The sequence below is a fragment of the Photinus pyralis genome, unplaced genomic scaffold (assembly GCF_008802855.1).
Source record: "Photinus pyralis isolate 1611_PpyrPB1 unplaced genomic scaffold, Ppyr1.3 Ppyr1.4_unclustered_Scaffold781, whole genome shotgun sequence".
Taxonomy (NCBI): domain Eukaryota; kingdom Metazoa; phylum Arthropoda; class Insecta; order Coleoptera; family Lampyridae; genus Photinus; species Photinus pyralis.
Window position 1 is genome coordinate 44,643 of NW_022172244.1, and position 25,901 is coordinate 70,543.

Consider the following 25,901-nt stretch of genomic DNA (forward strand, 5'->3'; position numbering starts at 1 on the left):
AAAGACTTAATTTATAACGTATACGCCTGTCAGACTTAACTAACTATTTTGGCTACATTTTAAATCGCATGCATAATAACCGGTGCGCTTGCATTCATTAAAAATTATATCTGATACCCCTTGCGATTTTAGAGGTCAATCGGCAGCGCTCTTGCAGCTACACTAGTTTAAAAACACATACCTATGAAATACCCACAAGGGTTTCATGTAACACCTATACCTACCTATCAACCCATACTTGGAGCAATCTCAGCTATTCAGCTTTGTTATAAAACTAACATCTATGAATGCAACATTTAACCAGGTGCTTCTTTAAGATATGCAAATATTTGCTACAATGTATAACTTGTCAATACTGTAAACAAAACCTTTTTCAAACGAATTTTATTGCATTTCACAGATAATAATAATAAAAGATTTTTGAATAATGACATACCAATTTATTCATTATTTATATGTATTTATTCAAAAAACTACATTTATGAATGTCAATTAATTAGGTATCTCCTTGGATATGCAAATTGTTCATCCTATGCATATATTAATGTTTAATTTTGAAAACCAAGTAGTTTTCAAAGTAATTTATAACGTCTACGAATGCTAAATTTAATTAACTACTTCGGCTACATTGTTTAAGTCAAAATTATATCTGGTACCCTGTGCGATTTTGCAGGTCAGCAGACAGCGCTCTTACAGCCCCATCAATAGCTCGTTGTAACCCCATACGATTTGGAGGTCAGCAGACAGCGCTCTTGCAGCCCCATCAATAGCTGGTTGTAACCCCATACGCATTTTGGAGGTTAGCAGACAGCGCTCTTGCAACCCCATCAATAGCTGGTTGTAACCCCATACGCATTTGGAGGTTAGCAGACGAGGTCATGACCTAGACGGGTCATGACCTGCGCTCTTGCACCCCCATTCTTTCCCTACTCCCGGAGAAGAAGCTATCACTAGAAAGCAGAGTTCCCTCTAAGGCAGAATACCAGTGGCGAAGCTGTGGCCGTACCCGTTCGGGTCGGATAACACCCAGTTAGCCCCCTCCCCCCACAACCCCCCCAATCCACAAACTCCACCACATTGTTTGGCATATGTCGCGGCCCAGCGCGATGGCAACAAAGTAGTGGTGAAACGTCCCTGATAGTGCCTACCAGGGACGCATCCTCACGACAGTTGACTAAATCCTGGGAGAGGCGGCGACGCCAGCCATATGTCAAAGTTTCAAGTTTCAAGAACCAGGATGTAGGGTAAATACAGAACCTTTATTTATTGTTGTTGTTTCGTTTTCTTAGCTTGAACTCTATTGTTCTTTCCTCTTCTTTGCAAAATTTTGAAAATGAAAACGTATTTCAAACCTCTTCCTAAAGTTAAAAAGTATCTCCAACACCATGGAGACATTCATCTTAAATTATCTCCAACACCTTCTTCTTTCTTCTTTTTTACGAACACATAAAGTTAAAACTGAAAACGTTTGCAGGCGGAGGAAAACGTTATATTTCAGTAAAGTTTTTTTGTTTTGCCTCCTTGCTTGCTTACTTTTTTATTTTTTATTTTCTTCTTTTAAACTTTTGAAAATGAAAACGTATTTCAAACCTCTTCCTAAAAACTAAAGTATCTCAAATATATTCTTAAACTTAGAACCTTTTTTACCGAACATATGAAGTTAAACTCGAAAACGTTCCAAGGCTTTTTTTAAGAATAGCTTAGATTTTGCAATGCAGCAGCAGCATCTTTCTCTTATTTTATTTTATTTTATTGAACCCTTTTTGCTTTTGCTCCTGCCATTACCTTAATCCGGAATCCAAGACCGTAACTATGATCCAGCATCCAAGACTACGACCTTGAATCAAATCTCAAAGCCTCGACCTGAAAAAATCCAGAGCAATGACCTTGGGAGATCACATGGCAATGACCTTGAGAATTCCAGGGCAATGACGTTGGGGAAATTCCAAGGCCATGACCTTAGGTAAATTTCAAGGCTATTGCCTTGGAGAAATCCATATGACTTTGGGAAACCCACGGGCAATGAAATTGGGGAAATCTCCAGGTTGTGTGTAATGTCACCTAATCCATGATGGCGTAGGGTGCCGGTAGGTATTCTACTTTTGTGGTATTCCTGTTACTCTTGTCTGAAGAATTTTGTAGGGCGTGAAATGACCTTGGTCAGTTGGTTTCCCTTTAGCAACAATACAACCCCCTTCCTCTTATTTGCGTAAAATGGACACCATTTCTCTGCGTATTCGTGAGCGTGAGAACTAAAATTTAAATGAAAAATGTTTATAAACAAACGTAGAGTGACCAATATCGGTGATTAGAATCATCAAGTAACCAAATTATAGTTTGCTATACTCACGAACAATAACCTTCCGGATGTAACTCGTCAAATGCGCTAAATAAACACCGACATTGCGTGCATCCCTTAATTCATGACCGGTGTGCAAAGACTTATTCCCACTAAATGTTAATGCGACGATTATAAGAAAGGTGTGTGCACCAGACCGGCGGCGCTTACGTGCGTACTTTATCACATTATTTAAACGCGTCCTTTTGAACGAACTACTGGAAGTGGCCAGTTCTCATGACACAATTACTTTAAATTAACTTATCGCGATCTATCTACGACCTGGGCGCGCATTTTCTCATGCAAACTGCACATTATGAAAATATGAAGGGAATTAGCAGCTGAATTTACAAAGTATCCAGCCTTTATGCCTTATTGTCACCTTAAGTTTATCCGACAGATAATTTCCAATGGGATTAGTACATTGAAAGTTATCTATCAGATATAAGTGAAACATAGAGGAAGCTAGAAGGGGTGTGAAGGTTGGACACGTAAAAAAATCGTGAAGAAAACCGAAGAAACTGAGGTTACATGTACGTAGGAAACGCTGAAGTAGGATTAAGCCAGGAGATATGTAGCATGCGTGAAGTCGTGGTGAAGACTAGAAAGAGGCGTTTTGAAACATAAACTTGAAGGAATTGTGAAAGGGGCATGAAAACAGTAAGGACGAGAGAGACGCGACGGAAGAAAAGGAGTGAGGAGGAGCATTTTGCCCAATAAAAGGATATTAAACAAGCGCCTATACTTTATCGCTTTACATACAAAGAGGACTACTCGTTATTTACGATTATTTTTCGTCTGTCTGCTTCTTTTATGCTTTCTTTTTTTTAAACATTTGGTTTATTTCGATTTCTTCATCGTTCGGGCTTCGTTATCTTTTCTGAACGCTTCATTTTGATGATTTTTTATGTTACCCATTCCTTCACAATCATCCAGTGACGCTCTTTTCTCTCTCAAAAATCCTGCCTTACTTTACCTTCCTTCACGATTCCCCCATTTCCTTTACACTTCCAGTAACCCCTTTCACCACATCTTCACTCCTCACTACGTTCACGCATTATTACTTCGTGATGCTAGCTTGTATTTTGGTACCATTTCGGTGAAATTGAACACGTCCCTTTAGATAGAAGTGGGCGGGGTGGTCAAGGAAAGGTTTACATTAGTTTTAGCATTTACCAGCGCACCACCATCCCGCAACCAAGTAATTTTAAGCGCATAAAATTCTCATTATAAAAATGCTCACGAAATCCCACCCTGTATAAATAAATGAATGTGACACATTTCACATTTTGATTATTTGTTGTTATCTCTTGAAACCTCCTACAGTTATATTAAATATTTTAAAAAAATGATGACAGAACAGTAATCAATTTGTTTAAACGCGTCAAAATTGCGTTTACCTACATCTTTCCAAAACTCACCCTTGTTTGTTACTTTTTAATATTTGTTTAGTTCAAACTTACGAAGTGATTTAAAAACAAGTAAAAAGGTTGTCACGTTAAGGGGAGTAACTTTAGCGCCTTTTCTATGCATATATCAGTGCCCCCAAAAGGCTTTGGGTATGTTTTTCTCTACTAGAGGCGTCTATGGTTTAAATTTCAAAGAAATATCTCCATAAATAAGAAAGTTGGCATTGCGCCTGTTGATTTTTTCTATATGCGATATATTTGTCTTTACTAGAAGTATATGTGGTTAAAATTTCATCTAAATATATTAATAAATACGAAAGATGATAAAGATGCAACTTGCGCATGCTCACATTAGTCCTCAAGATTTTTCTTGGTTCAGGTGCCAGCGCTATGACCCACTGAATTCAAAAGAACGAACTAAATATTGAAAACTGTAGGAGTAGTTAAGGCCTAGGACGGATCGATAGACGGACGGGCGGACGGATGGATGCACGAACAGACGAACGGAGAGACGGACGAACAGAGAAAGTGGCTGCAATAGCGCACCCAAAGCGCTAAAAATGGGATAATAATATTATATTATTAATATATTTATGTGGGTCGGAAAACCGATGTGCGCGTAGAACAGCATGGTACATTTAAAGATATTTATATATTTAAAGAACGAACTAAATATCTTGAAAACTGTAAAAGTAGTTAAGGCCTCGGACAGACGGACGGACAGAGAAAGGGGCTGCAATAGCGCACCCAACTTCATTGGAAAATATTCACCTCGTTATTATGTAAATTAGACCTTATTTCAGATTAAAATATAAAAAGTAGAAAAACCAAGATATTTGTTTATGCTTTTACTATCAAATTTATTCTCCAGTTTTTGTAGACTTAAATGAATTATTAGAAAAATGAATTAATAAATATGATTTTAGCTTTGAACGAGGCAGATAAAAATTGCCTTTTTTTTGCATGGCCACCTCACTATTATGTAAATTACACACAGTGAGTTTTTTTTAAATGCGAACATAGGAGTTTGCATGCAATGTAATTTCCCTATGTTCGATTTAAAAAAAACACATCAATCTATGAGGTGTGCGCGGTTCACATTCCCAAAACACGCAACTTGTATGACTATGAACACCAACTCTATAGTTTTTATGATGAAGAGCACTCGGTAAGATTTTTTTAAAGAAACCATGTGAGGCCATAGCAACTTTAGGATACATTTTTCTTAAACTTACGATAACATGACCTCACAGGCCTCCTTGACATTCTAAGCAATAACCTAACCGATTTCGTAATTAAATTGGACGGTGGTATTTTTAAAAATGTGACAGCTGTCAATTGTATCTACTACTCATTTGAACTACTCAATAGATTGATGTGTTTTTTTTTTAAATCGAACATAGGGAAATTGCATTGCAAGCAAACTCCTATGTTCGCATTTAAAAAAAACTCACTGTATAACTTATTTAAGATTAGAATGTAAAAACCAGGAAAACCAAGATTTTTCGAAAACTATCAGAGATAGGTATAGAAAATTATTATCAAAAGTTGAAGGTTTTTGGAAGAGCTAAAAGATGACAAAAAATATACAAGGTTGTTCCATTTAAAAAAAGGGAGATTTTTTAATATGAAGTTTTGCAACTTTGGACCTACCAAAAAAAACCGCCTGTAAGCTATATTTTTAATGTTTCATAGTAGATGTATTTGACTTTTACTTAACCCAGGATAAAAGATATTAAACCTGGAATCAAAATTTAAGTAATAATTTTGACAATATGTACTGACGCTTGCAAATGCCCAATTTTTCTTAAAAATCGAATTATCTTTAAAACTACTAGCTTTTCGAATATTAACCATATAATAAAAAAGACGTACACGTAGACAAATGCATTCAAATACAGGGGGTCTATTTTAAAAAATGTACCAATTTGGCGCCCTACTTTGTGGGCGCACCCTGTATAATTCCAAATATTTTTAAAATGTGGAGAATATTCAACCATATAATAATACAAAAGCACTCTATCGAAAAATCTTATCTTCAAGACATTAAGTTACTCCGCGCAATCGTTGACTCATCCTGTACTTAGTGGCGGGTACTATCATGGTTTTTTCTAGAATCTACATGGACGCGTCTTAACAATTTTTGATTTTTTATAAAAATTACAAATTACAATCGGTGGTTTGTTTTGAAATGAAATCCCTGTATGCTCGAGCCAGGTTTAAATTTATAAATAGTACTCCCGAAGTAGTAGATACTCGTACTTCGAATCGTAGGTATACTACCAGTAAGTCGACTATACTTCTTGCTGTTATTCAAATAATCTTGAGTGATGCGATAGGTAAAACAGATATTCAGTCAAAATGTACACCTAATTCCAATAATGAACTCATCCTCGAAAAAAGTAGTTTGAATAACACAGGGGAGACAAAGATGGGCTGTAAATAAGCGTACCATTTTCTTTTGCGAGATTCATTCAGAAATTCAGTTATTATTCTACAAGGGGATCTCTAATTTTAAGGATCTATTCAAAATCATTCCGGTGATCTCGTGAAGTTGGTCATGTATTTTCGGATCCGAAACGTCGGGAGGCGCAGTAGAAACAGATTGTTGGTACACTGAGGTTTGTTTAATTCTGAAAAACGTACATAATAAAATCAGATTTCCGAAAAACTGGTACAATGGAAACGAATACATTGGATTGAGAACCAATTACATTCTTTCATTTTCATCGACTCTGAGAACAGAAAATAACGTCTTGCATAACTCCTCATTTATTTTCGTTCTCAATTTGGTCACGTTAAATTACGCAAAAATCCATCGTATAAAAATAATTGGGCCCGCGCTACTGTTACATCGAACAGATCGCATTTCATGATAATTCTGAACACGAAGCTTTTTCTAATTTGGCAACTGAATGCGATATTTTATGCCAAAGCTCTTATTTCAATTACATTCATTCCGAAGAACGTATTACGACGGGATCAGTAAGACACATAGAAAGGAGGTTCGTTCGGTTCGGGACTTGAGACCTTGTCACCCGTCATCTTTATTTATTAAGCCTTCATAAGAGATATCGATTCAAATTCATGACTTTTCCAAATTCTAATAGTATTTTCCGGTTGTTCGATCAAGAGTTTCTCAATGCCAGTCTTACGGAATAAAGCTTTGTAAGGAGTTGAAATAGGTAAAGCTTTAAATGTAACAAGCTGTTACCGTGAAGTTCCGTCAAAGCAAATTTATCGATATATACCTTTTGATAAGAAAAGTGGAAAAAGACACATTAGGTTTGGTGCACTCGCTAGCTCGCGTTTTAAACTCTCGACGTAGGTAATAAATTATTGAGAGCAATTTAAATTGCCAATATCGTGCAAGTTGAGCTTGTTAAAGTTGACAGTGAACCACACAAGCTGTGTTAACAACAAATTATAGGGGAGTATAATTGTTAACACGAAAAGCAATTCATTAAGACAATCGTTGCGTTACATCACGGGTTCGTGGGAAATTACCCTCACGTAAGAAATTCCCAGCAGTTATTGCCAATTAATTAATTGTTTACGAAAGTTCCTACCTACTGCATGAAGTATATAACAGGACGGGCGAGACAATTTGTGACATCGTTTAACGTGCGTCTGGAACTTCATTAACAAACTTGTTACCGGTATCACACGGGAATATCTGTAGCAATTTGGAATGGATGCGAAGCTGTCGTTAAATACATGCTAAAATCGTCGGAAAATCACAGTTCATTTGCTGGACCATTTATATCCTACACGTTACACGGGTGTTTAATTACGGTCATCGGCGAACAGTGATAGATTAATACTATTAAACTGTAAATCAACCGCGCAACAATTTATTTCAAACTAGAAAATCGATTACAGCTCTCTACAAAGTTAATAGTTTTAATGGCATCGGTTGAGTTCACAGGCGTTATTCAATTTCCTAAATAAACAGTGCGTATTTTTCTTGGAACGAAACAATTATTCGCAGCCTCGTTCTTTTCTATAATGACATTACCCATACGGAAATATTTTTTTGCATTCTGAGAAGAGGTCAAAGTGGCACTTCAGTCTCAAGTAGCAAAGATTTCCTAAAAGCATTTTCGATGCGAATATAAAATTATCTAAGGATTTAGTACAATTAGCCCTTAAGTCTCGGATCTCTCCACGTTGTTTTTTGTTCCTTTTCTGACTCGGATTCTCCAACTACAAGCCGTTTGTGCTCAATTTCTTTTCTTTTGTATGCACGACATAATTAAAACTAGGACTCAAAAGTAGGTATTCTTATAAAAATGAGACTTAGGTAACTTCCTGCAATATTCGTTTTTCTTATTTTCTGGTAGATTTTAAGTCAACGATTGCACGGAGTGCGATTATGGCACCAAAGGGGGATTTGTTGAGATTGTGATTTTATGTTACATTATCGTAGAATTTTTCGGATACTCTAAAAATATATTAAATTATACAGGGTGCGATCACAAAGTAAATGGATAAAGCTTACATTTTTTAATGGAACACCCCGATGTGTTTGTTTCCAAATTTTAATTCTACAGGAAATTCTATGTGTTTTTTTAATATACATATGTAAAAAAGCTATAGTTTCAAAGAAAATTTGAATATTTTTTTTTAATTCGAATTTGATAGCGTTTGCCTATTGTTAAAATTATTTCTTACATTTTGATTATAGGATTCATATCATTTATTTATTATTAATTTCTGTTCTAGCAACAATTTCATACCAAAAATGTTTTAACGAAGTTTTTTATATTTTACATTGAATTTATTTTGTTAATCTTGCATTCTATACTATCTTTACTTACATAATTAATTTTAACCGTATCTTTACTAAAGAACTGTCAACCAGGAAATAAAATATTCAACCAGAGGCTAGCCAATAAAGGAGTAAAGATTTTTTTAAAAAATTTAGTGTTTTCTAACCAATATTTTGAAATTTATTTACAGGGTGTTTTCTATATAGGTCTAAAGTTACACAATTTCATATTCGTATGTCTCCGTTTTTTTTTATCGAACACCTTAGGTATATTCATATTTTTATGTCATCTTTTAACTTATTCAATTATCTTTAAATTTCATTAATAACATCCTATATACCTATCCCAGATTTTCCAAATATCTTGATATTCATAATTATAAATAATAACAATATAAAATTAAATAAACGTTTAATCAGACATGTACAACAAAAACACCATTTTATAAAAACACGACATACTCGTACATCTATTTTTTAACAAATAAATATCAAGTAACATTCGCAATAGAGATCCCCTCTAAAGTATCCAACTCCTAACAAAGGCCCTGCCAATTTAAATTTATGATAACAAGCATCTATTAAATCAGCGGCCATTACCTACATTACTTATTTAATGGTACAATTGGTACATTAAAAAAAGGAATAGGATTCTTAAACAAGTACTACACCACTGCCAGTTTGGTTCGCCGTCAGTCAGCTCGCTCTTGTTTCAAGGGAAAACCAAGTCATCTCGCTCTTTTACGCGCAACCGTCGTCCTTGTGCAATCTGAATTGCTAAGATTCGCGCTAAAACATTTCCAGTGGCGTAGCTTACATTTTTCTCTTTAAATGAAATGCATTAAAAGCATTGTAAATGGAAGTGGAGAACTTAAGTGAAAAATGAATTTCGGGCGGTTTTAAATACAAGAGGTGGAGTTGAGTTCGAGATTCCATCAGTATACTACGTATCAAAGTTATAGTAGCATGAAATTGACAAGTACCAATTTTTTCACAAACTGAACTGAAATAAACAGTGCATTGAGGAAATTTTGTATCAAAGTAAAAAATATGCTTTACATTTGGGAATATTGCAGATTATAAATGGCATCGTATTAAGCAGAAATCAAATTTTTAGAAGTGCACCTAAACAAAATGTTCCCTCGTGTAAAACAATAAAGCCATTCCAATTGCTACGTTCGTTAATTTGCTAATGCTCGACGGTTAATCAGTGCGTACAAAAAGTTATTAAAATTAGAACGCGATCGTAAATTTCGACTAAAAAATGGATTCTTCATTTGCAATTAATCGCGTTGGGATTTAGATAATTGTAGCCGTGCCATAAATTCAAACGGCCCCTGCGCTTTTAGCGAGTCAAGTAATTGCTCATGAGGTGTACGTTTCAAATTGGAATTTTATTTCAATACCAAATTGGGAGTGTAAGTTTATCGTCCAAAAATAATGAGAATTGGAAAGGTAGAGTATGAAAAGTCAATTGAAGTTATTGCCGAATTAAAACCGCCAATTTGGTCCATTCGTTCGTTTACCACTTTGAGTCTCCGGATAAACACAAGGGGTGTTTTTCCGTTCCGGTTGGTTGTCATATAAAAGCAACGTTCAGTATATAAAAATATTCATTTACTACACGTACCAAAAAAGTTGCATCTTTATATATTCATAGTAACAGTCTACCGCCTCCTCATTCAAAAATATTTTACCATTTCTTAGAGCTCCTCTGCTTTTTTTAAGTGCGCTCCTTCTAGAACTTTTATTTATTTATGGAAGAGATGAAATTGACTGGTATCAAGGCCGGTATGTACAATGTGTTCCTTTTTTGGCTGAGACGGCAGTGTATCTGAGATGTTGTTATTGCGATTTTCGCGTCCCTTTATACAGGCTGAAAACGAAAAGTTTTACGCTTTAGAATCTTATCATATCTTACTACCCATGTGAAAAAAAAGGTAAAACTGGCTGTTTTAGATATTTTTATGTAGAATCCAATGCCGGAGATAGTAAAAAAAATGTTGACCCAATGTTGGTATTTTTAAATGCAACACCCTGTATATTTTAACGTTAATTTTTTGGATTCTTTTTCCTATATTTTTTCAAAATTCTGGAAGGACATGTTTAACTTCAGCCATTCTAATTGATCGGTACCCTGCTGCCTTAGTTACCCTTACCATGGATACAATAAACAAAACAAAATCTTTATGAACCCATAGCCTACTATTTAAAACAGTCAAAAGAATAAGATTTTCATGGCAAAAACTAAAAAAGTTAAGATATACAGGGTGCTGCATTAAAAAAATACCAACATTAGTATTAAAAATTTCACAAAAAAAGGGGCACATGGTCGCGAAAACCGCAAGTTTCTATGTATCTTTTAAAAAAAAGCTATGATACATTGGTAGTCTCAACCAAAGTCACTGTACACCGAAACCTTCCATTTGAACTATCTGTCCCATCATTATCATGTATTCTAATCATTACTTGGAGTTTCCTTTCTCGTTCCACAAACTGTAAGGTTTGTCCACTTCCACCACCTCAGTTCACTCCACTTTTCTTCCACCTCGTTTATTTTTATCTGGCTTTTTCATTAAGTTCGGCCAACAATGCTGAATGCCATCAAGGAAATTTTCGAGTCCAAGGGTATTGAGACCTCTCCCACGCTACCGTTCTCGACAGCGTATTGCAGAGCGCCATGCAGGCCTTTCAGAATTCCCATCATCTTTCTCTTGAATACCGATCTTCATATTTTTTATTTTTGATTTATTTTTAACTCTATTGTATTCTGGCAAGTTGTAAAATGTTGTTTTTGCTCTGAAATTGGAAAGGTTATGTCTTTCTGTTGAGCAAATAAAGGATTATTATTATTATTCAGTTTAAACTCCCTTTAGTGCACATCTCCGTTCTCTACAATCACCACTTAGTCTTGAGTAAATTTCAAAACAGAGGAGAGAATACTTACCAAAAGGAGAAACAAGGCAGACTAAGAGATCCTTGTTTTGGTCTTGAAAAGCTAAAGGAATAAAATAATTGATAGGGATAGAACAATAATTTATGTCACAATCAATGATCTCAAAAATATTACAAATAGGATACTGTAATATATAGATCTCAATGTCAATATTTGAATTTAAATTAATTTTTAGTAAAAAGGGGATCAACACGTAGAGTAATATCAAAACAGGCTTCTGCAGAAAACGGAATTATTATTACATGAATCTAAAACAAAAGTAATAATTAAAATTCGATTGTATCGAAAAGTAGTATCTAATCAAACGGGTAAATCAAGAAGTCGTCGAAAATGATAAAATTTGCCTTTGAATTCTGGTCGTAGCGGCCGTCTGAATTCAGGAGGGCGCGTCCTGCAAATCTGTGACAGGAAATAACTAACAAATAAAAGGGGCGGTGAATGCCGCTGCACATAAAATATTAGCAATTTTTAACGTCTGACAATGAGGCAATCATATACTAAAACTGTAATTAATACTCAAAAAGAATCAATAATTCGAATGACCATACACTACCAAAAGCAAAATTTTCGACCACGGGTTATCATTACAGTTCGAGTATAAAAGCATAAACATGACGTTAAATTAAAAAAAAATACTTTACGTTGCACAAATAATTAAATTTCTATTCAATAGCAGTACAATCTAATTCATTCAAAATGTAAACGAGATAATATGAGCAAATGCTTCGAAGTAAACAAACGACGTAACCAAAACAAGTATAAATTGTGCACAACTCTTGTTTTGACATCACCAATGGATATATTTCTTGCAAACGTCTCAATCGCCCTTTGTGAGTACCCTCTTCCGACAATCCGTTCTTGCGGTATACGGGTATACCCGATCACGATAAGAGGTCGAGGAGGAGGGGTATGGTTGGTACAAATTAATTGCTTTCGTTGAGACCTTTCATTAGAGTACCATGAAGGAGAAAACTAGTTCCACTCCCGCCCTCCCACTCCACCCCGTACTTTGATAAGAGGACAGAAAGAAGGGCAGTAGTTGGTAGTAAACGGTTCCTTTCGTTGAGACCTTTAATTAGAATGTAATGAGAGATAACATTAATTTCGTTTTCAAGGTTATCAAGTTCAATGACTCTAAGTTTTTGCAGTTTCATATTTCATTTTTGGGCCATCAGAGATCAATTTTTTGTTGTGTTCTGTTTTATTGTCAAGGTCAATGACCTCATTTTTTGCTGTATACCATTTTCAAGGTTATCATAGGTCAATAACCCAATTTGTCTGTAGCGTCATATTTCGTTTTTAAGGTTATCAAGTTCAACATATTTTTGGGTGGCGTCAAATATAATTTCTACGGTCCTCAGAGGTCAACGTGATATTTCATCTTCAAGGTTATTCAAGTTCAATGACCTGATACTCCGTTCATAGTATCCGGGATTACGATTTTTATATGGTAATTCTGACAATTTTAGCACATGTTTACATGGGTCAGACTTCGTCTTCGGTATTCAAACCAGTCCTTCAGCTTTGAAGGTACCGAGATCTAATTTTTCCACTATTTATGTAGTTTTCAACTACCAAAGACTTTCGGGGCAGGAGGGCATGAGAGATTGGAGAAATCGGCTTTAAAAAGGGAAATATGTGCTATCGTTATTTGCCTAAAGTCTTAACTGCGCCGTAGCCTATAATCGACAGTCTAAACGCGTATTCAACCTAAACGTCAACGAGTGATTGACCTTTGGAGATGAACGATCCTTGAGCTTTTCTTGACCTACTTTGTAAGGTAACAAAAGCTCCAAGGGTCAACACCAGAAGAAAGAGGAATTGAGATTCACCTTGGCCTACTTTCCAATGTTACCGCTAGATGGAGAGCGACCTTGAACGGTGCCAGGTACGGCTATGTATACTGACGCTATTTTTTCACGGGATCGGGTCATCTTTTACATTGGACGATGGACGTTACTGATTTAATTTCTTCGCGTAAAAAGGGTGCCTGATGAATCGTGCAGTAAGATTTCTTCTTTACTGGCGCTTGGAAACTTTGACTCCATCAGTGCAACTAACACAAATTTGATTTTTGATTGCAAATTTCCCTTAGATAGTAATATTTATCATCCTGGATAATTCACTGACTCCTTCAACAAGTTTGCACCCCTGCAGAATGTAAGATAGTAAATTAAATGACATTTACTATTGGAGTCAGTTGCTTTATTACCTTGAATGGCAAAGTTTCAAATTTTCTGAAGCTAATAAATGAGTGGTGTTGAACATAAAAAGGCTTGAGAATGACTGGTTTAGTGTGCCAGCAAATTGTCGTTGCATGCAATACGTGAGTCAAATTTCAGAACGTAATATAAATGTAATGTCACTAGCAGACGTTTACGTTCCCTAAGGAAAGAGACAATGTTGCACTGAAGTTCTTAAATTAAGGATGCGAGATGGTATGTAATAACCTAAATATTAAATAGAGATACAACTCACATGTTGCTGGATTTAGGTATTTTACCTTAATACCTAAAGGGGAAAGGGTGGAAATTCAGATTAGGGTTATTTCGGATATGTATAGAGAATGGCAAAAATAAAGGGATTACAAACGAAAACTATTTTGCCACAACGTAGATTAAAAGGGACACAGGGGTAGTTAAAAGTGGACGTATTAATATGTAATGTAGGTGTTTCATTTGCTCTTGCAGTCGAAACTTCGACTTTACAGTTGAAATTAAAAATCTGTTGATTACATTGAATTCCAAATAAAAATGTAATAAAAAGTTGATCCAGCTTTATGAGACAAGACTGCAATCTTAAAGTTCTCATAAACCACTGCTCTCTCTAATTGCCTTCCGATCTTCACACTCCCACTTCATCTTGCGCTTCATTAAGTTTATTACAAACCCTGCAACTTCGTTTATCCTACATCCTTCCTGTTTAATTCTCCTAATGGAACTCGGAGCAATGACTCTGTACACAGAAGGATTGGGGTTATATTTTAACAGAATTTATGGGTAATCGCCTTCTTTTTAGCGCATTTTTGCAAAAAATTTTTTTTGTAAAAAGTAGCTTTTAATCTCACTTTGGCTGGCTGGCTGGCTGGCTGGCTGGCTGGATGGCTGGCTGGCTGGCTGGCTGGCAGCAAATGTGGGCGCGTAGAAGAACTCTTGTAGAAAGGCAACGGGTGTACGTGTATCTACAGGGCCGTGAAATTTGTAAACCATGGGGACATGGCTACATGATGTGGGGTTGGCGACATCTGGGCGTCATCCTCGAGCGTAGTATACTAAAGTGAAGGTTTTTCAGTTTTTTCTTATCTTCTACTACAGTTTTGGTCCGATTCTTTTCAAATTGGTGTCGTCGGAAAGATGTTGTAAACGCGCACAACTCCTGCGTGGCGGAATTTTGTTTTTGTCATAGGGGCGAAATTAACGACCTTTTGCGAGGCGCGCGCGCGTCTTCGAGAAGTAGTCAACTTCGGGCGCCTTTTACCTTCCGTTGCGAACTCACGCGGTTTAACGTTTCGTAAATCTCGAATCGCTGTCTCTCTTTCTCGTGTCGCCAATAGAAGTGAATTGCGAGTGAACGGGACGTCGGAAGGGGGTACCGTCAAAGGAAATGTGGTAGCCCCCGACACGATCTTCCTGATGGTGGAGTCAAATCTTCAAACGCGAATTGCGGGTGAACCGGGACGTCGGAAGGGGGTACCGTCAAAGGGAATGTGGTAGCCCCCGACACGATCTTCCTGATGGTGGAGTCAAATCTTCAAACGCGAATTGCGGGTGAACGGAACGTCGGAAGGGGGTACCGTCAAAGGGAATGTGGTAGCCCCCGACACGATCTTCCTGATGGTGGAGTCAAATCTTCAATCGCGAATTGCGGGTGAACGGGACGTCGGAAGGGGGTACCGTCAAAGGAAATGTGGTAGCCCCCGACACGACCTTCCTGATGGTGGAGTCAAATCTTCAAACGCGAATTGCGGGTGAACGGGACGTCGGAAGGGGGTACCGTCAAAGGAAATGTGGTAGCCCCCGACACGATTTTCCTGATGGTGGAGTCAAATCTTCAAACGCGAATTGCTGGTGAACGGGACGTCGGAAGGAGGCACCGTCAAAGGGAATGTGGTAGCCCCCGACACGATCTTCCTGATGGTGGAGTCAAATCTTCAAACGCGAATTGCGGGTGAACCGAACGTCGGAAGTGGGTACCGTCAAAGGAAATGTGGTAGCCCCCGACACGATCTTCCTGATGGTGGAGTCAAATCTTCAAACGCGAATTGCGGGTGAACGAGACGTCGGAAGGGGGTACCGTCAAAGGAAATGTGGTAGCCCCCGACACGATTTTCCTGATGGTGGAGTNCGTGGCATTTGTTATTTTAGCAAATTTGCTACGTTTAACGAATTTGTTAAGTCGCGTTTAACAAATTGTTAAGTCGTTTTGTTCGTTTGCAATTCTGGTGGCACTTTGCTAGAAGCGAGTTAACAAGTAAGGGCGTGGCTACGGTTTTGCTACGCCATACCGCATGAATGTAGCCGTATTCCGAAAAGACGCACAAATAGTTCGAAAAACATTTTCTTTTTGAAAGAACTCCAAGAAATTGCAGCAGCTCTGAATAAATTAACTAACTGCTGTTCTCCATGACATAGTAGCTGCGATTTGGAGCCGAAATAGTTGAATTCGCCTAAAATATTTTTGTAAATTTTTATATTTTTTAGTTATCGTTACTATTATTCTTCACGCTTACCTACTCTTATCTCGTTTGATATCACGCTTACCTACTCTTATCTCGTTTGATATATTTTATGAGTTTATTTTATTTTATTAACTTGTTCTTTTTCGGACTTTCATTTTTTAATTCAAGATAAAACAACTCGCCTGCAATATCAGGAATATCTGCTTTTCTGCAGAAAAAAAAGCGGCTGTTTGAGGCAAATATTAAGAAAGATGTTCCTTCCAAAAATGATTTGTAGGAAGCACTCGCCTTGGACCTCAATAATCTCGATGGTACAGAGATTGGTGCTTACCTTCGTCCCTATCCATGACTCATGAGCATTTGAATCAGCAGTAATATCATAAAATTTTGGGTGAAAAATTGACTAGAAGTATTTCTTCGTAGCAAAACAATTTGACGAAAAATCACCAAATTTAATCAGCCATTTTTAAGCACACGGGATTTTCGGCATGGTTATTTCCAGAATAAATATCTATTCACAGCGGTTTTAGTATTCGCGAAACAGTTTGCACCAAAACTGGACATCACGGAAGAGAAGTGCATTCGAAATTAGCACATTAGGCAGACAGTTTCGACTCTTCGTATCTAAGCGCAAGTTTGTGGTCGTCTAAGTACCTTAATAGGTAAAATCAGAAGCGATACATTTTAACACAATTTTAATCGCGGTAAAATTTTGACGTTTGCGAATTAATTGTTGAAGTATGGACATGTAACCATATCAATTCTAATTCTTTTACTACATGCAGGAAATAATCTGTAAAATATCGTGATCTGTAGCCGTAGTGTGAGTTTCACGTTAACAAAGTGCCAACGCCAATTCAGAAATGGCGTAAGAATCGTAGCAATTTTGCTAGGCATCTTGTTACGCTAACCAAACAAAAAGGCTACCAGAATACCAATTTTTGTTAGACGTAGCAAATTTGCTCAGTTAACAAACAAAACGCTTAACAAGTGGCACGAGAATAAACCTGAATGTCACAAAAATACAAATTATGACCATACCCTTTGTTGTCACACAAAGAGGTTTGAAAGTTTTTCCGAGGATAGTATTTTCGTTCTTCGAAATATAATTAATCTGGAACGATGGCGAACGTGACACAACAAACGTGTACCTAGTTGAGAAAAAAATAATAAATATCCTTCACCTACATCTCAGTTAAATTTGTCTAAATATAAATGACAGAGATAATTCATCGATCAAACAAGGATATAATAATAAACGGGATTATTACCTAACGACAAGTTAGAGTTTTTTTATGATTCAAAACCAATTGGACTTTGATCAGAGCCACCCACTTCGCTCGAAATCTCCTACATTCTCTACTTAAGAGAGAAGCGCTCTACGGCTATAATTAAGTTGCGGGTTAGTAATAATAGCATTACACCTTAGGCGCAAAGTCCAAAGTCCACCTCTCACGGAGGGAAACACTGGTCTGGCAATAGATGTTTAGCATTTTAATTAGGAAATACAGTCAACGGTTCGTGATCACGGTGGACTTTGGACGTAACGTAACCACAAGCAGTTGTACTCAAACTGTTTTTGCGACAATTCGGTCGATTACGGCTTATTTTCCGAATTTTCCATTTGAAACTTTTCCCGTGCGATAACCCGGATTTATCTGCGCGAATGGAGTGCAGGAAAATTTCAGGTATATCGAACAGATTGGTTAAAATGTGTCCGGAAACATGTTGAGTACCGCTAGCGGGGACACGAAGTGGACTTTGTACTGTTTATCTCATACATTGTATTTGCACTAACATTCTCACGTATCAACTGGTTTGTTGGTATTTTGTATTCTCTACCCAATTTCTTTATAAATATAATTTTCATATTATTCCAACTAAAAATTTACCAAAACTGAAACATGCCTAAGTAAGCGCAACGACATTTTCTTCCAAAAAATCGCAATTTTTGTCGATGACATAAAAAAGGTGGCAAATTTCCAATCACTAGGTATGCTTTTTTGAAGTCAACGTACAGAGCTACTGTTCTTGGTATTGTAATCCAAAAACAGAAATAATAATGGGCATAGATCCAAAATTTCCTTGTACCCGTGTTTCTAAGGGGCAGACCTACTACTTAACAGTTTAAGATGATAGCGATAGCGTTTTAATCAAACTTTTTTGGCACGATTTCGAACTTCGAAATATTCAAGTCCTAAATACATAAACTATACCGGATATACAACGATTCGAGCAAGTACATAATTAGATCAGTTTTCAAAAATACCTATATTCATATTTGTGGACAAAATTAATCCTTGGACAAAAAACATAGTGATGTTCTAGATTACTTAAAGCAGCTGTCTAGTATTAATAGATCACAGTTTTTCTTGGGCTAAATGTTTTAGAGGGAGTAAGCACATGGAGACGCCATTTTAAAAGCTAACCTTTACAACAAGAAGTTGAGGTACTGCATATGGCGAAATTGGAGCAATACTCTAAATGCGATTATTAATAGAATAGTGAGTTTCGGTTCAATGAACCAACTTACGGTATGAATTCAAAGTACCTACTTCAAGAGCCCATTGTGGAAATTCGAGAGACTTCTTTCAAAAATAATAATAAATCCATTCTTTGGTCACTTGTTTGCTTTTGTTATTGGCTCACGCACAAAGAATACGATAATACCACTCGGCTGGTACGTTGTTTTGTAACATGCAAAATGATAGAGCTACGTGAGTGAGGATGCTGTAGAGCATTTTAGATTCGTTCATGAGCAGAATTTTATTTTCCTTAAATACATGTTTGCGCTTTTCCCAGCGAAATTGGTAGATAAATACAAAAATTTTGCTCTACCAATTGAACCAAAAAGACAGCAAGATAGAAAGAGCACAAAATTTAGTTACTGGTGCAGCAAAGTAGCAGTAGAGTTCTCGCACGCCCGACGAAATTGGTGATGTCTAATGATTTTGCTCAAGTTTGGGCATCATCCAGAAGGAAATTAATTTGGAACCTATACAATGGCCCATATGAATAAAAGGAAGCAAATGCTTATACTTGCAAAATTCAAAGTAAATACTCGTAAGTACTCCTTCACACTGGGTGACTTAGCAGCGCTGCTGAGCAGCAGGACAGGACGCAGTGCAGCGCTGCTAAACCATGCTAAACAAACCAGTATGAAGGGGCAGTTACGAGTATTTCCTTTGAATTTTGCAAGTATAAGCATTTGCTTCCTTTTATTCATACGGGCCATTGTATTCAATGTGAAGTCGGCACTATCGCTTGTTATTGCAGCTACGAGTTGGTTAAATATGAAGCATGTTTTCTTAAGATCATAAGATAAAAAGAATTGCACATCGTGTTGTCAAGATCTAACAAAGTAAAACAAAGTCGTGTACGTTACACCTAAAGTCACTAGATATAGAAAGTACCGCAATCATCCGCCATTTTTGGGCAAATTTGCTGCCAACTTAAAAAAATTGACAAATAAAATCTGACTAGCTGTCATTTTGTATAACCTAACTTCATAGTACTGTCATGTTTTATAAAAATATATACAGATATCTCCAAACAGGTGGAACAATCCCTAGCATTAAAGTTACTAGAATCTGGTAACTTCCGCCATTTTTGGGCAAAAATCATGCGTTCTCTCTCTAACACACGAGCCCAATGGATTGCGGTACTTTCTATACTTAGTGACTTTAGTTACACCAATTATAACTCAAGAACGGCTGGAACGATTTTCATGATCTTTGATTTGTTGGATTCAACTCAGACTTCGATCCGAATAGCACATTAACTACATATTATTATATCGAAAAAACCGAAAGAAATATAAAGAAAATGGTTATAAAAATAAATACGAGAACATGACAACGACCGTCAATTCAAATGTTTTCCATCGTACCAACCGTCAAATTAAAAACTATCAAACTAAAAAATTGATAGGTATAGGTTATTCGTGATTTCGATTAACTGTAAATCACGTAGTGTGTAATGAAGAGCAATGCCGCTTAAAAATATGCAATACTTCAAAAGATTTAAAGTGTACACATTGCAATTTCGCACATCTCTTGAGACGCAAGTCTTCAAGGGATTTAAAATGTGCACAGTGTGATTATACAACGAACTACTGTACCCGGCGCCTAAGAAGATCACGCACTCCCACTATTCATACTCTATTAATTGCACCTATTAGTGCGGTACGAAACCAGTTGGCTTCTCCTGCAGACTGCATGTGTTAACTCTCAATATTTCCAAATATTTAAAATGTGCACAGTGTGATTTTGCAACATATTACCTACTACCATGTCCTGAAACGACATCTCTTAACTCACAAAGCTCAGTGGATTTAAAATGTGTACACTGTAATAGCACTACATAGAAATATTAGGCAATGTCATATTTACATAATATACGAGGTACGCCGCCAGGATAGGCGATATATAAGAATGTTTGTTTCTTATGCCTGTTTAAACCGTTTATCCGATTGCGATGAAACTTTGGGGAATGGTTGGACGTAGGCCCGCGAAAGTTTCTGAGTTAGTAAAATACTCCGAAATTCCCACAGGAAGGGAATAGGAAAAAACAGGATTTTATGTTTTATAGTCGAAAACAGAGTTGACATTTAGAACATAGGTTTCTTTGAAGACGTTTTAAGGTGTATTCCGAAAAAGACGCGGAAAGACGGGATTTCCCAAAAGCGGTACGAAGTTTGCAAGGACTGCTAGTATTTAATAAAGTAACTTTTTTAAAATAAAAACACCCTGTATATGTTTACATATTTCAAAAAGAAAAGGAAATTGGAATAAAATATGTTTTATATCCAATCAACAGTAGATTGAAATTAATGAAACTACAACAAATTAAAGTTTTTAAGTTTATATGAGTTTATTACAAAAATTGTATCAAACGCAGACGGCCGATACTATGAACAAATATGTGAAAGTATGTTGGAAAGGTTAAAATAATAATAATAGCTCTAATAATTCATTTGAAATTGCGTCAGTCTTTAGAAGTGAGCAATAATAAAATGGGAAATTTGATTTTTTTCTTTTTTAGCACATTTTTTGAATTCTTCAAAAATGTGCTATTGTTTCCGTTTCGTCCGGACTCGCTTTTGCGGTCTAGAACTAATAAAAGGTCTCGTCGAAAGGAATTGGTTTATATAAACTCGAGTATAAACTATATCTTTCCTTCGCGACTCTCCTTTTCGAGATAGTGAGGGGAGAGAGGGGGAGGGTGTTTAGAATTTGGTTAAATTAATTCTAATTAAAAGTATCAACGAAACGAACTGCTTTTCTACCAACTACCGCACTTCCCCCTTCCCCTTATAAATATGCCGAAATGGGGGGGGGGGGGCTGATTCTCATGGTAGTCTAATGAAAGGTCTCAACGAAAGAAATTCATTTCTACCATTCATTCCTCCTCAACCCCTTATCATGATCGCCTATTATTCGTCAGATCTCCTGAGCGGAGTGTCGGAGCAGGGTACTTGCAAAAGGCAAGTGGAACTTGTGGATGAAATACAGTAGGACCTCGATAATGCGAATGCCCAACATTTTCACTCTGTTCAGATTAATGAGGTGTTCGGATTATAGTGTGTATATATTTTAAAAGGTGTTTATTGAAATTAAAGAACTTTTTGTAATTGAAAAAAATTGTTTGCAATTTCCTTTAGGTAATTTCTATTTACCGGTGATTGGGCATTACACATTTTTTATTCAGAATGTCAAATTCCTTCAAAATATGTAAATACATATTATATACAGGGTGTTACATTAAAAAAAGTCATTGAATATCACATTGTATATCAATCCAAGATGATATCCACAAGCATTTGCCGAACAAACCTTTGGCAATAGCGCATCTCACTACTTACCATTGCCGTGCGTATTCTAGTTGCTACTGTAAACATTTCAAGAAAATGGCCCCACATACGCATTTTGCCTCATTTATGTGAGCTTAATGTATATTGTTTTTATTAAAGTATTATTAAAAGGTTACAGTATCGCCGAACCCTATCAAAAGCGCAGATTAACATAAACAATATGTGGTCACATAATGAGAAGGCACGAGAAAACTATGCGGTGCGATTTTCAACCACAGTATGACACGAGCGCATTTGTTCCAACGAAAACTTTGCAAACAATTGCATGTTTTTCAATAAACCACAAAACATTTTTGGTGTCAATTTATTCCCTTACCTCTTCGCATAAAAAATCCAAAAGATGAAGAGATTGATTCAATACAATAGTTTGTCATATATGATTTTACAGCAATTCTATGTCTAGCCCAATACAATTCCTCATCATAATTATCTCAATTTCCTGAATCCCATCATAATCCCCCCAACTTATATTGGATCAAGGAGAAGCTGTCATAGTTGTCCCCTCCTCCTAATATTTATCTGATACCACAAAACTGTTCACTCATATACAGGATGCCTTATTTGTCTCTCGCTGCATTCGGATCACGGAATCCTGTAGTTATAATGTCACATAAAGAGAAAAAATGTTTTTTTAGCCGAATTGATTATCGATGAAAAAAACAAAATCGATTGCTAGTTTCATTATGAGAAATTAAAAAAAATTCTTGTACATCTTTGCGTAGAAATCAGTGGCATAGAAATAATTTTCATGTCTACTACAGTGTAACTCTTTGAGAAGTAACAAAGGTTTTTTAAAAAAAAAGATAGATAGATAAGAAAAAAGATTTCTGGCGCAAATGAGACTACTGAGCGTTAGACTAAGTATAAGAAGAGTGACACTGACCACTGCCCCACGTCGAAGTTCCAAGTACGGAAAAACAAAATATAGATACTACTAATTTTCATTTTAAACAATTTTAAAAACAGTCACATACAATGCGAGTATGCCTTATTTCACTTATATGAAACAATGATAAATATAAAGAAATCTTTTATTTCAGCGAATTTTGGCTTTTGCTTTCAATACAAGCATTTTCAAAACGTGGTTCCAGCAAGCATGAAGTAAACGTATTATTCGAAATCCAAATGTCACGTTCAAGTATGACATAATTGCCATTAAGTAAACAATTGGCCTGTTAAAAATGCATAGCAACAATTAATATTTATGACAAAAGTAATGAATTGAATGAATGATAGCAATTGTTGATCAAATTTGGTTAAAAAAAAATGCAAATTTCCCACGTGCTGAGATTAGCAAAGTACGTCGCACTTCTCACCTTAGCATAGTCCTTGAGGTAAAGTTTGTAAACAAAGCGCTTTTGTGCGCCACAATTCAAGCGTGCATTTTTTGTTTTAGGATTTTAATGTGGATGATTTCTAATTGAAATAATTAAATTGTCGACCTTTAACAGTAGGTAGGTAATACAAATTCGAGTTCATCTAAAAATAGTTTTATTGCTATGACAAACAATTTCTGAGATCAATAAGCGTTCACCTAATTTACTCAAATTGGTTTCGAGATGAACATAACTGGATTTAAATCTGTTGAGGTATATCAACCTTCAACCCACGCGTCGCGTGAACAGCACGCTTCGCCTGCATGATGTTCTCGATTACTTGGCTTCTCGCCGAAATTTTTTTACGTCCTGAAGGTGAACCTTTATTAAAAGCGTTTGGAAACAGCACACACATAAAGATTACATATGTTGCAGAATAAGGTTTAAAATAGAGAAGTAGCTTAGGTACAATGAGGTTACAATTCGCGCTGACCTGAAAAAATTTGGCAGTGAGCTACAGGCAAAATTTGAAATACAAAATATACATTTTGGGAAACAGCATTTGTTTCGAAATTATCTTTAAACGCGACTCCCAGTTGTAGCAGTCATGTCAATCCTACATCAGGCATTGGGTGAAGTAAAACCCCTACAATTTGAATAGGGAGCTTGGATAAGAGAACGCATCTTATCTGATGCTGGAAATAAATTCCATCTAAAAAAAAGGAAAAGGTCATTGTGTGTTATTCCTCCGACAACCCCAGGCTTGCCAGACCCTCTTCAGTCACAGGAATGTAAGATAGGTAAAGCTAGGGTTGGGAACGAAAAGAGGGGCCTCCAGTATTCGCCTCGTAGATTTCTGTGAAGCTTCGTACGTCTTTTTAACAAAAAAAAAGTTCCTATATACACTGTGTCCACGGATTGAGTGCACATAAGGTGTATAGGACAAATCTTTTCGAGTTAGGTCTTCATGTTCTGAGGATCGCTACTGCTTAGTCTCAAACTTAGATATGGAACAAGGCGTTTTTTTTTCCGAATTATAAATATTAGTCAAGAGTAAACCTAAACTGTGTTTATTTTATCAGATAGGTATAACAAAAAAGTATTTAAAAAAAGTTGTTAAGAATTAACAGTTATGGAAGACTTTCAATTTTCATATAAAGCCTACTTTGATTTTTTTCCACAGCATTCAATACTTTTAAATTCATGTTGGTAACAAAAATCAAAGCAGGCTGATTTGTATGAAAATTGAAAGTCTACCATATCTGTCAAGCTGATATCTCTAAGATGTGATTGTTATTTTACACGATTTACATCGCCAGCAGTGGCGTAACTAGATATTTTTCGAAGCGGTGCCGGATCAGGTTTTGGCGCCCTACCAGATTTTGGCGCCTAATCAGTTACCATTGCGCTCTAATTAATAAAACACGGTACATTTTTGAGAGAAACTTTACAAGAAATTTTAACAGCACTGCACCCTTTCGAATTTACACACAAATTTTGCATACTTAAATTTTAGAAAGATGCTTTGAATAACGAAATCTTTCACTGAATGAAGAATAGAAATACATTTATTTATAGTGTTTCCAATTCTCGCGTCAAATTTAACTATGGCATGGGGCACAAGTCGTAGAAATGATTGCGTGCAAATGCTGGTTACACTAATACAGACTATTGTATAGATCACAAATAAAGTATTATTATTATTATTATTTTAAATCTGCAGCCTTTTCCTACCGCTGTAACTTTGTACTACAAGGGCCATCCAGAAAGTAACAGACGTTTTGAAATAAAAAATTAAGAAAGTGTAATAAACAACTTTTATTATATACATTTGGAAGCTACACTCTTAGGCTATTTTCAACACAGTCGCCATTCATATTGAGGCACTTAAGATAGCGTGGTACAAGTGTTTTGATTCAAACTGTGTATACATCCGCCGTCTGTGGGGGCGTCGGAAGCGGGTACCGACAAAAGGAGTGTGGTAGCTCTCGACAAGATCTTACTAACGGTGGAGTCAAAACTTCAAACGCGAATTCCGGGCGAACGGGATGTCGGAGGTGGGTACCGACAAAGGGAATATGGGGCCCCCGACAAAATCTTATTAACTGTGGTTAATAAAAGTACTGATCTGCCACACAAAATGCGCTGACATCTCTTACATCTCACACAAAGACTTTGATAATTTTTTTTACTTTTTAACAATGTTCGTTTCATCCTAAAGGAGCGTAAATTTAGTGTTAATTATATTTCAGTGCACCCTGTAGTCGACTTTAGCAAAGTATTAGAATTTAACTGCCGTTTTTGTCTTTTATGACGGGCCTATACGGTACACCACGTACTGCCCATCCCGACTTAGTGCCCTCGGTGCTTCAGCGCCTCCGGCGCGCCCTCCCACATTCAGAGCGCGGTGCCGCGGCACATTTGGCACCTACCTAGTTACGCCACTGATAGCCAGTAGATGTGGGTCGTCTAGTCTAGACGATCTTTCCGCCCCTCTCCGACACTCCGTTTTGCGGATATTTGCACTGAAAGTTTTGGCATTACCAATTGCTGTGTTTCGT